Source organism: Mauremys mutica, chromosome 19 (genome assembly GCF_020497125.1).
Source record: "Mauremys mutica isolate MM-2020 ecotype Southern chromosome 19, ASM2049712v1, whole genome shotgun sequence".
NCBI lineage: Eukaryota > Metazoa > Chordata > Testudines > Geoemydidae > Mauremys > Mauremys mutica.
The window spans coordinates 1329908-1342678 of NC_059090.1; the positions used below are offsets into that span (position 1 = coordinate 1329908).

The 12771-nt window shown below is 52.4% G+C and overlaps 1 long non-coding RNA gene across 2 annotated transcripts; it reads left to right on the forward strand.

Annotated features, from left to right (window-relative positions):
* Window positions 1-8106: 8106 nt before the first annotated feature.
* Window positions 8107-12519, forward strand: LOC123352835. 2 transcript variants are annotated; one of them, XR_006574293.1, is made up of 2 exons: window positions 8107-10478; window positions 11802-12519. It is a non-coding gene; the product is annotated as an uncharacterized LOC123352835 (long non-coding RNA). The 2 variants fall into 2 exon arrangements; XR_006574292.1 differs by having other exon boundaries at window positions 8107-10041.
* Window positions 12520-12771: the final 252 nt, after the last annotated feature.

The window sequence follows — 12771 nt, forward strand, 5'->3', positions numbered from 1 at the left end:
TGTTAAAATATGGTCTCCCTGCCATCCACAGTGCAGCTCTCCATTCACAGAAAGCTGCAGCATGAAGTCTCAGCTACCTCACTCCCTCCCCCTTCCTTTCCAGTTGGTAGTGGCCAAGGGAATGCTGGGAAATGTAGTTCTTTCCCTGCTCCAGGGCTGGCTCTATAGGCAGGGAGCTAACTAAGGAACTACAGCTCCCAGGGCCCCCTGTTGGTTCTCAGCTCCCATGCTGGATCCCTGCCGCCCCTGCAAATGGGCTGCCCCATGCATGTGCTTGCTTTGCTGGTGTCTAGAGCCGCCCCTGGGTGGAGGAACAAGCAAATTGCCTTATGTTAAATCTATAGCTAAGTACCAGTGGTGGACCTCCTTCAAAGTCATGCTAATTACCTCTTGAACTCCAACTTGTAAAAAAGGGCATGAAATTGTATAAAAGATCCTTGGTTCCTGATTCTGTTATCTCAGATCTGCTTAGGCTTCATCAGGGGAAGTTTGAGTTGCAAGACTGAGGTCCCAGTTATGCTGGTACACCCTGAATATGAGATATGGACATTGGACTATGATCTATGAACTATTTCTGAAAGAGCTCTTTGTAACTACAAAGCTCTGCTATGAATCTGAATCTTAAGAACTGAACTCATGTCTAGATGTATATTGATCTTTTAACCATACTCGTTCTCTTTTCTTTTTAATAAATTTTAGTTTAGTTAATAAGAATTGGCTGCAGCGTGTATTTGGGTAAGATCTGGAATATTCATTAACCTGGGAGGAAATGTGTCCGATCCTTCGGGATTGGTAGAACCTTTTCTTTTATATGATGAAATAAGATTTACAGAAATTTTCATTATATTTGATGTGGGTACCTGGATGGAGGCCTGAGGCTGGATCACTTGAAGGGAACTGTGTTGTTTGGATTTCTGAGTAACCAGTGAGGTAACAAAGAAGCTGTTTGTGCTGGTTTGGTGAATCAAAGTATTGGAATAGCCACCAGCTTTATGGGGATTGTCTACTCCATTCTGTGCAGTTCACCCTAATTGAGTGACCACAGCTGGCTCCCCACTAGGACCCCGCTCACAATTACCAGTGGTTGGATATTTATCACCAAATGCTCCTCCTGTGTCTTCCCAGCAGAAATGGTCTCACTCAAAGAACCGAAAAATGAATCTCTCATCTGGTAGTTGATGCTAGACTGTTGGTAGCTTCTTATTGGAAGAGGGGAAAATTCTCCCAGCTGGAGGAAAGGTTCTGTTGTAGACAGGGGATCAGTGTTAGGGGAAAATTACCACAGTTATATACACAGCAAAATAGACAGAGGGCAAAGAGATACTTAGAGGGTTGGTTGCCATTTTTGCAAATGACAGCAAAGATCCCTTCCCCTTTAACATGTTTGTTAAATATTATTAACAGCATTGCTGGGCTTTGGCTTGTTCGTGAGAATCGACAGAACGATTGTTCAGTTGAAGAAGGTCCCTAGAGGGACCTTGTCCTGGCTGGGGTAATGATGGTTCCCTTCTGACAGGGTGTCACTCTGCCCGTTTGATACCCCAGGCAATGACCTAGTTCTCACTGTTCTCATTGTTGGCGCATGTTTGGCACCTGTAGGGTAAAACAGTTTAGGGTCCAGAAAGAAACAGAGTAAAACAAGCAAGGGCCAACTCCCAGAGTAATGCCGCTGTCACATCCAAGACAGTGAGTTCCACCTCAGGGCAGAGTGTTCAGTAGCAGGGAGGGGAGCCCAGTGCCAGCTGTCACACACCAGCTACCCGCACAGCTTAGGAGCGCCCTAGGCTTTTGCCAGCCTTAGTATAGCATTTAAACAGTCCCCTGGGAAACTCAATCTCTCTTGATAGCACATAAGCAGACCCCTGGGCTATTAGGCCCTTTTCACTGTAATATCACAGAAAACCCAAGTTCCTCTGTTCCCAAGGGCCCAGACACACACCACAGTTAGTTCCTCCTTAGATCTCCCTTCTTTATCCAACAAAGAGTCCTGCACTTAGGACAGAAAAGTCCCATGCACTGCTACAGGCTGGGGACCGACTGGCTAAGCGGCAGTTCTGCAAAAAAGGACCTGGGGATTATAGTGGACGAGAAGCTGGATATGAGTCAGCAGTGTGCCCTTGTTGCCAAGAAGGCCAATGGCATATTGGGCTGTATTAGTAGAAGCGTTGCCAGCAGATTGAGGGAAGTGATTCTTCCCCTTTATTCGGCACTGCTGAGCCCACATCTGGAGTATTGCGTCCAGTTTTGGGTCCCCCACTACAGAAGGGATGTGGACAAATTGGAGAGAGTCCAGTGGAGGGCAACGAAAATGTTTAGGGGGCTGGAGAACATGACTTATGAGGAGAGGCTGAGGGAATTGGGCTTGTTTAGCCTGTAGAAGAGAACAGTGAGGGGGGATTTGATAGCAGCCTTCAACTACCTGAAAGGGGGTTCCAAAGAGGATGGAGCTCGGCTGTTCTCAGCGGTGGCAGATGACAGAACAAGGAGCAATGATCTCAAGTTGCAGTGGGGGAGGTCTAGGTTGGATATTAGGAAACACTATTTCACGAGGAGGGTGGTGAGGCACTGGAATGGGTTCCCTAGGGAGGTGGTGGAATCTCCATCCTTAGAGGTTTTAAAGGCCCGGCTTGACAAAGCCCTGGCTGGGATGATTTAGTTGGGGTTGGTCCTGCTTTGAGCAGGGAATTGGACTAGATGACTTCCTGAGGTCTCTTCCAACCTTAGTCTTCTATGATTCTAAGGCAATGCTGTGACGAAGTGGGGGGGGGGTTTCTTGGGGTTTTCTGTGTTTTCCAGTGCTTTGCATGCACAGAGGGTAGGACTCAGTGTCCCTGGGTGTTACTGGTTTAACGAGGGGAGGGGAGAAGGAGTTTGTTGTTACAGAGGACCGGAGAGAAACTCGGGACCCCGGCTGATGGCCTGGAGGATGGAGACCCCAGCAACTGGTGACCTGGTGACCCTGGGACCCGGCTCAGGAGACACAGCCAGTTCTGGACAGTGGGAGGACAATGGGCTGCAGAGAGAGGACCCCAGTGACCTGACCAGCCGGTTCCAGCCAGAGGGGCCAGAAGGAGGCTGAGAGGAGAGGGGACCCAGGCCTTCCTGTTTACGACCCTGTTTCCCTGGAGAGAAGACAATGGACAGAGGGGGCTTGGGGCCGGGGATATCGGAGGCCCAGCTGGGAAGCAGGGGGGCTCTGGGCTGGAGAGGGGGAGCAGGCAGAGCCCACCTGGCTGCAGGGGGACTGGGATGTGCTGTTATTGTGAGAGGCCAGGCCTGAGGCCCTGAGAGTTTCCTGTGCTGGGTTCAACTCTCAATAAACCCTCCTGTTTTATGCTGGCTGAGAGTCGCTCCGGGCTAGAGAACAGGGTTACATCAACCCCTTCGGGGGTGAGGAGGCCCGGGGGGTCCAGAGCACGTGGACTCCCTGAGGGGGCCCACGGCAGAGACAGACGTGCTGAGGCTCAGAGCGGTGCGGCTCCAGGAGGTGGAGGGGCCTGACCCCGAGAGAGAGTGGACCCCCGAGAAGGGCTGTCGCACTGAAAGGGGCACCCCCCACGGACCGCATGGAGCCAAGGGTGGGCACGATCTGTAAGTCTGTGACAAACGCTCAGACTGATACTGTAATAAACTGATTTAGGCTTTATTAATTAAATGGAAAGGAAGCAGGAGATATTTGCACAGTGCTAAGAATGCTAAAGACACAGACAAGTGCAGGTTTTTAATCTTACAAAACTTCTGTTCAAAGTAACCCAAGTCTGGCAGGTTCAGTTGAGGCAGCTGGGGGCCCTTTGCCTGGCAAACAAAGTCCTTACCTCTTGGGGTCCAGTTGGGTGAAAAGAACCCAGTTTCCCACTAGGCAGCTTTCATCTGAAAACCCTGCCCTCTGCCTGTTCCAGCCTCCGAGCTCATGGATGCAAACAGGGCCGTCAAAGCCCCAGAGTGGACACCCCACCCCGCCACCGAAATGCTGCCAAAGCCCCAGAGTGGACACCCCCCCCCCCGCTGCTGAAATGCCGCCAAAGCCCCAGAGCGGACACCCCGCCCCCCCGCTGCTGCCAGGTGAGTTAAAAATTTAAAATTAAAAGAGGCCTAAGGCGCGGGGCCCTCTTAGGTGCGGAACCCAATTCCGGGGAATCGGGGGAATCAGCTTAAAGCCGGCCCTGCATGCAAAAGGTGACGAGTGGACTCCATGAGGGAGTTTGCTGGTGAAGTCATCCCATGTGACTCATCCCTGGATGGGAGTTTCCCTTTCTCCCCATCCCATAAACAGGTTTCTACCTACTGTATTGAGAGTCGAGGTATTTCCTCTGGATACGTTGCTTTTTAATGGATATCCAGTGACCACTCTCTCCTCCAAGAGGTGTAGCTGGTGCTGGGGGTGAAACTCAGCCGTGATTAATGGCTTTTGTTGTCCTGGGGTCCGTCCCAGCCATGTGAGAGTTACATAACACACGTGTGCAAATATTACTCTGAACATGACACCTGCAGAAGTTAGCATGGGAGTATTACAGCCGTCCGTCCACCAGCCGTTAGGAAAGTCCCAACACTGTAATTTATCACCATTTGCACAATTTTAGTAACGTTCCCCCAGCCATGAGCCTGACAGACTCACAGGTGATCCTAGGGTTGGCCTGAGCTACCAGCGTCATGGGGACATTGTGCGGGCAATGCATGCCCTTTTGAAGGGTGCCACCCCTGGAGTTTAGGGCCAGGAAGGACCGTTCTGATCCGAGTCTGACCTCCTGCATAGTACAGGTCAGGGACCGTCACCCCGATTCCCATCAGGCCCTCGGCCTGAGTTCCCTCCTGGAGTCTCTTTCCTCCTGCGGCTGCCACTATGGTCTCTGGGACAGATCCCCCAGCCTGTGCCCACCCTGTGCCCGGCAGGCGGTGGGCTCTGGCCCAGCTCGGGGAACTCACGGCCCTGGCCACGAAGCGCCTGGTGTTCGCTGGGCCCAGCACTTCCCTGGGGTAATGCATGAACATCAGGGAGTTCCCCCACTAGTCTCGATACCCTTCTAGGTCTCCTTTCACCTGGGCAGCCATTGACTGAGCCCTACACCCCCCATTTACGGGCTGAGACCCCAGGGAGGGGACGAGCCTTGACCCAGTGAGTCAGCGGCAGAGGTGGGAGCAGCACCCAGGAGTCCGGGCACGGTGCGCCCTGCTCCGACCCCCCAGCCCTCACTCCCTCTCAGTGACAAGCTGCGGGTGGCTGGCTGGAGATGCAGTGAGGCAGAGGGATGCGCAGCCGGAAAAGCTCTATCCCTCGGCGTGGGAGCCTGGGCTCCTCTCAGGGTGGCTGCGCCATCCCAGCCACCTGCCCCCACCGCAGGCGTGGGCTGCTGCTAACCTTCCTGAGAGCAGCACTTAGCCCCCTCTGCCCCTTCCCGCCAGTCAGGCTCCGCTGAGCCCAGTCGCCCTGGAACCTGGCCTGCTGACAGGCAGGGGCCTCTCCCCGGCGACAGAGAGCCCTGCCCCAGCAGCCTCTGCTTTTTGGAATTTAATTTTGGAAGAAAACCAAAAAAAAAAAAAATGCTGACAATGTCAAATTTCAGAATGTCAATATTTTCAGAACATTTTGAATTTTTTAAATGTTGTGTTCCTATACATTACAATACAAAGTTCTACAGAGTCAAAACTGAAACAAACTATCAGTTGGAATTTTCTTTCATGGGGAATTCTGAACTGTTCTGCTTTCAGTTCCATTCGGCACTAAGCCAGATTTCAAACTCTCAAAATCCTTCATGAAAGTGGCCTTCCATTCTCCACACAGCAATAAGAGCTCCATACGAATGGTAAAGGACAGAAGTTCATCTGCACTGGAACACCACGGCTGTTTGAACATACACCATAGTAATTGCTGAAGCTCCTTTTGTTTGTATTTTGGGCCAAATCACAGCATCCTCTGAACGAGGGCACAGACAGTGCCTCAGACTGTCCCCCGAAGAGATCCCAGGCCAGTGCTCTCAGCTCCTGCAGCCCCTGTGGGAGACTCACGTCACTGCCCAGCTCTGCTCAGTGACAGTGCGGTGTGGCCTGGAGAAGGGTTTAACAGAAGGGCAAAGAGCCCAGGGGAGATGGGGGGAGATAGTGAGGGCCCCAAAGGAAGGGGGGAAGGGGACTTAGGCCTGGCCAGACTGCATCAGAGCAGGGTCCGTCTGGTCCACAGTGGCCAGAACCAACCCAGAAGAAGGTGCAACAACCCCATGCAGAGCGGAATAATCTGCCCATGGAGGAAGTTTCTTCCCAGATCACCCAGTCAGAGGCTGGTTTATGTCCTGAAGTCAGAGGGTTTCCATCCCTTCCATTTGTATCCTGTTTCATGTATCACTGGAGAGCCTCAATGGCCATACAAAAGTGCTGGGCCTTGGCTTGGAATCCTGATGCGCTGCTGGTGGCAGTGAGATCTTGTGGCAGTGAGTTCCACAGGCCGATGGGGGCGTTGTGTAAACAGTATTTCTTTCTTAGCAGATCTGAGTGTGTTGCCTCTTGGCTTCCTTGCCAGTCCCCTGTGCCAAGCGTCTGGAAGTGCCAGATTGACCTTCCCAGGAGAGGAGGGAGCCAGTAGGGGATCCTCCCCCTGGGACTCTGTGTCAGTTTACAGCTTGTACGCTAGGCGCCCTCCCCATCTTGTACAATGCGCATGCCTCAGCGCCAGAGGGGAGTGGTAATGGATCAGCACCCGTTGTGCTGCTGTTGTATCAGAGTCTCGGAACCTGGCAGAGATCGCTAGGCAGGGCAGCCCAGCAATGAAAGGCTCAAAGACAGAAATGCCACAGACGCCTTAACTGCCACTGTCTGTGCAGCCCAGCCAGCCCCCCGCTGTCCTACCCCTGAGTGACCCTCCAGGAGAACCCCCCCACACACACACACAGAGCAAGCATGTGCTCATGCCCTCCCAGCAGGTCCCTGTCACCTGTCCCATCCCTGCAGAGCTGCTGAGGTTTGTGCTTTCTGTTCCAGAATAAACAATGGCTCACCCCCTCCCCAAAGGGCAGAGTCCGGCCACCCTGCTGCCAACAAACACTCAGCGTCTGCATGGCAAGTGCAAAACAAAGACCCACGTCCTGCCCCCAGGGGGGAGTGGAAACGGTTCACGGGCCACAGCCCTTTGCTCTGCAAACACTGGAGAGCTGTGCTTTTTGGAAGGCCATTGTCAGAGAGCAGCGAAAAGTGCTCGTCTGGCACCAGCTGGGTCGTCTGGTTGCAATTACTGTCGCCTTCCAAAGATCTGAGCTTCCACTGTTAATTTTATTCAGAACAATGATTATTTTATTACGGTTCTGCTAGTTCTTCCTTTCTGATATATAACAATTGCCCCCAGCTCAGGAGCGACACTCGCCTCTCTCCTGCTGTAATCTGCAGAGCGGGATGGGTGCAGAGACGAATGGGAGCGGGGTCCACCCCCGCCCGCCTGCAGAAGGCGATTTATTTTTCATGAACTATATTTAGGTAGCATCGGCAGAACCCAAAACTGCTGAGTTCTGCTAAATAAATATTGTTTTTTCTACAGGAGAACGGGATTAGTAAGTGAACGGTAAATAATATTTTGGTTTAACATACCTGAGGGTTTCCACTCCAAGTTTTCCTCCTTTTGAGCGCTTGGTACAGCCTGCAGAGTGTGTGGGGATGTCCCTAAAGAGACAGTGCCTAGATCTGTGAAAAGACTTTTATTTTCCCCAGGGAAAAAGAAAGAAAAGGAGGGTTGATTTTTTTCCCAGGTTTTTTTTTTTAATTGCTGTGACACTTTGAAGTGTTTCCATGAAATTTACCATATTTGAATTTCTTTATGCTGGAAACATTAAGGTCCAATGTCATCATGCACAAAAGTTTTTAACCATTCGACAGTGCTAACAGGGCGTAATGAAAACAGGTTCCTGGTATGCCTGTTAGGAAGCTACAAGAACATTATAGAACTGTCTAGAAGCCTAGAGGAAGGGGTGGAGCCACTGGAGAGAGGGGTGTGGCTTGTGAGTGGGATCAGTGCTGACTGGGTGTTGAGGAGAGGGGAGTTGGTGGAGCGGTGAATTGTTAAAGGGGAGTTGGATTAATAAAATCTAGAAGCTTCTAGGAAGTGGCTGGACAGACTGATAATTTGGTTTGGTGTAAAACTGGCCGGTCATCTTGTTTTTAAGTCTTCACTAAGGATAAAATCCTAGCTCCGCTGGAGTCAGTGGGAATTTTGCTGTTGATTTCAGTGGGGTAAGGATATCCTGGGGGATGATTATTTCTCTCTGGAACGGTGAAAGCTGCTGCTCAATACAGTAACCGGGGATCAGTGTTTAGAGGTTACCAGGCATGATTGTCTGAGCTGATCTGACTCACCTAAACTTGCAGAAAGTGATAAGAAACGGGTGACTGGAGGGACTGAAGTAATGAAACCATAATACTTGGAAAGAAAAATACAAACATCAGGAGCTGTTGGACAGCAAGACAGAAAAGATTCATGCTCATCTCAAAAGGGGTGGAAAATCTAATGCTTCAGATTCTTCAGGATCCAATGTGCCGCTGCCTGAAACGCTGTCTAGTGAAGTGGGAAAGAAGAACACTGAGGAGCTTAAAGGACATTTTCTCAGGTCTGGGGTCTATACTAGGAGTTAGATTGATGCAAGGCAGCTCACATCGACCTAACTATGGAAGTGTCTACACTAAAACTTATTTCCCACTGATGTAACTGCCCTGCTATGTGGACTTAATAACTCCACCTCCATGAGCGGGGTAGAGTCCAGGTTGATGTAGTTGATGTAGTGTAGACGCTGCATTGTGTATATCGACTGTTACTGGCTTTCAGAAGCCATCCCACAATGCCCCACGCTGCCAGTACAATCGACACAAGCACTGCTGGTGAGGACGCGCACTGCGGAGACAAGGAGCAAAATGTAGGCACCCACGAGTGATGGAATTACTGCGGTGGCTGAATGCCAACGCAAATTAATTAAGCGAACTTGATTTTGTCATGTTGACATGCCCTCCTTGTCATTGTCCCCATCAAAACAAAGCTGCTGTGATCACTTATGTCCTTGTTCTAGGCCTCTCTGGCATCAGCTTTAGTCAGGAGCTGTCCCTGACCTCCACACTCCCAAAATGGCAAAGATTAACTGCTGTTTATGCCAGCAAAACAACCCCAAGGCAACGACTTCAGCTTAAAAAGGAAGTTGCAATGTCACCTTCTGCGTAGCACCAGATAAGCAATTTATAGAAAGAACTGAAGCACTTTATTCTAGGACATGCTCCTCCAGACAGATTTAAGCTCACAGGCCCATTACTAGATGCTGCAGAAGAAACAGAGGAAAAGATGAAAGGAAGAGATAGAAGACCCAATGTTGGCATTTCATGCAATGTGGGTGGACAAACACAAGAAATGACCCAATAAAGGCTACGACCTGCCAGGCGGGAAAAACAGGTTCCTTTGTAATGGGACTGACCCCACACCTGAAGAGCAAAGAGCAGCATATTCTGACTCAACGTTGCTGAAGATCCCATCTGAGAATGGAGAGAAAAGTATGACAAGAATGTCTCAGCCACTTGCTTAGACCCTAAAAATGGAATGGAAGAGATGAGAGGACTTCGGCCTGCACTGCTGATGCTGGGTGCACTAACCGTAAACCTTAGACCTTGCTGAGAGAGAAGGAAAAGCTACCACAGTGCTCGAGCTTCCCAAGCCCCCACCGGCTGCACGGCTGGGTGACTGAAGGAGGATTGATGCCCCGGCTTCCTGGTGACGCTTGGTAGAGCTCCCGGAACGACATTTGCAGCCAGCTACCACAGGTATGTTGCAATTTGCTGTGAGCACAAGGAGCACTTTGATCAAAGCACAGCAGGTACTGTGCACAGAAAACAGGGCTTTCAAGAGAGGCACTGAACTTCTAAAAGCCGTCAGAGGATTTGGAGAACTTGAGGAATCATATTGTTGAGGCCTCTGGAGATCTGGCTTGATCTAAATCAACAACAAAGTGCACACGGATCAAAACCTGCGCAGAGATGCCACAGGACCGTTCCATGATGGAACCAGCGTGTCTGACCCCAAACCCAAAGGTCAGAGACTGAGCTTAGAATAGGAAGAGGCTAGAATGTGGTGGTGGAACATAGCCCTGGGCTCCTGCCTGCCTTTCTAGTGTTTAAAACCGAGGCTCCAGCTGTCCCTCCCCAGCCTGTGTTTGTGAAAGAGACTCTGTCATGGATCATCTTGTCAAAATGGCAGGTCACAGCAGGCAGGCCAGCTGAGTTCCGTCTAGCCAGCCCAGCGCCCAAGCATGTTTTAGCACATGTGAATTGGCTTGGCCACAGGCTAGGTGCTGAGAAAGCAAACAGGCTGGGGTGAGCAGGTATCTGAGGGTAGATTCACAAGAGAGTGCCGAGCCTCACTACTTAGTTTCCTGGGCATGTGGCCTCGTGGTGGATTGACAGTGTGCGTGGAGCTCAAGTGGCAGAGCTCGGCCAGGACGGTGCCATCTGTATACAAGTGATTGCAGGTAGCACTTGAACTACTGTAGACCTCAGACCCTTGGGACGAGCTTGTCTAATGGGGGAGCATGTAACCCACTGGCCTTTTGCGTGTGCCCATGTCTGCTTCTCGTGGCTGGTCACAGCAGCTATAACAGCTGCCGAGTCCCCCAGTGTTACAGGAGTTCTGCTGTAGCGCAAGCGGGAGAGGCCTGTCCTTTTGGTGCTGAAGCTCCCAGGTTCAATGTCCAATGACACCCGTGGTGTCTGTGCAGTTACTGGAGGCTCACAAAAATTAGTGACACTTGTGAATCCGTGGGCTCAAGAGCCCATGGTAACGTATCCACCCCGCACCCCAATTTGGCAATGTTGGTAGTGACTGATTTAGTTGGCTGTCACGGGTACATCCTTCGCTGGGCCCCTGTAATGAGGGCACACCCTGGCAGGAAGAGCAAACGGCACAGCTCATCTCTCGGATGGGATGGGATCTCTGCCGCTGGACGGGAAAGCAGAGATGTGCACCGTGCTCCCAGGCCGAGCTGCCCTTGTTAAGGGATGATATTACTGAAGCTGCGGCGCATTGTTCAGTGCATCCTGTAAATAACCCCATGGAGTGTCTTCAAGACCGTGGCGTCTGTGCTAGTTAGTTTAACATAGGAGGCAAGGAGCCGTGGGGAAAGGCTTCATGTTTCCACACCAGGATGATTGACAGCTGCTGAGGACGCAGCAAGATGCTGCTGAGCAAAGGGAAGTCCGGGCTTCAGGCAGGAGCTCGCCCAGGCTGTGGGGCATTTCCCAGGGGACGTGGTGGAAGCCCCATCACCTGAATCTTTGCCTGAATCCAGACTGCAGAGTTCTTCCACCCTGGCCACCCTGTGCCAATGACCCAGGGCACTCAGCAGGTCTCAGCCCCACAGGCAGGCCAGGGTTTGCATGTTGCGTGTGGGCCTCTCAGCCAGACCAGGTCTTGGAGGGCTTTTCTGGCCCTGGCTTCCCTGGCTGCAGGAACTCAGCTCCAGGGGCTTGCGGCCCAGATGGTCTGTGTGTCAGGGGCCCAGCAGTGCAACCCAGGCACACCATGGCGTGGGACCTCTCTGCAGCCCCGCCCCATGCTATGGTCCCACCCCCTTGGAGTGACAGGAAGCCCCGCCCCTTCCGGAGAGGCAGGGTTGGTTTTGGTGTTTCTGAAATGAGTCATTTCCACGTTGCCTTTCAGACAGAGGGTTCGTTGGAGAATTTCACTCAATTTTATTGTTAAAAACATTTAAAAACTTCAAATGACACAAAAATCTTTGCCTTGTTCGCTTCACTGGAAAGTCAATGGGTTTGTTTCTTTATTTTGTGGTTTTTAGGTGGCTGCTCCAGCTCTGCTGAGAGCTGCAGCCTGTCAAGTGCCAACGGTCTCTGCTCAGAGCTGGCCCTTGCGGTGCCAGCCCCAGGCTTTGGCCACACCAGCCTGGTGTGCACGGCCCATCCAGCTGCCCCTGCTGTACCCAGAGCCAGGGCATCCCCAGCTGGCAGAGTGCGGGGTGAGGGGAGAGGACTCTGGGGACCCAGCATCTCTCTGTGCCCACGGCACCAACGCTCTCCCCTCTCGGAGCAACTGCTGCGCACCACCCTCGCTCTCCTGGCCCGGCTGGGGTGAGTCCTTCCTGCAGAAAGACGCTCCAGGATGCAGAGCCGCAGGGGAGGGCACGCAGAGCCCCGGGCACACACGCCAAGCTGGGCACTGGCTGGTCAGAACACTTCGCCTGCAGCCCCTGCCCACTGTGCTGGGCATCCAGATGTCCCACACTGAGCACGGGGCTGGGCGGGGGGTCTCCAGGCCCACTGAGAGAGTGGCACCGGTGACTCGGGGGGGCGCTGTTCCCTGGGAGGCAGAGCTGAGCCCAGCACTGTGTGTCACACCCGTGCCTGCCGCCCCTCCCGCGGCAATCCCAGCCATAAATGGCCGGTGGGGGATGTGGGGGCTTTGCTGCTTGGCACACCAGACTGCTTTTGTCGCCATGAACCCTGTTTTTCAGGAGCTTTCTTTTGTGTGTGAATTAAATCAACTGATTTTTAGAACAAGACACTGGGCGAATGTATTCTGTCCCCCCCCCCGGGGCGGGGGCTGATCCCCTGCTGTGGGGAAGGGGTGACTGCTGCACCCTGAGCTGGGTGAGTGGGGCAGAGGGGGATCCAGCATCCTGAGGTGGGGGATGGGTCTGGGTCAGGAGGGTGGGGGTGGATTCTGCTTCCCCCGGAGAGGGTGTGAATGTGGTAGGGGTGGCTCCTACACCCTGGGGCTCAGGGATAGGGATGAGCAAGGATCCTGTATTC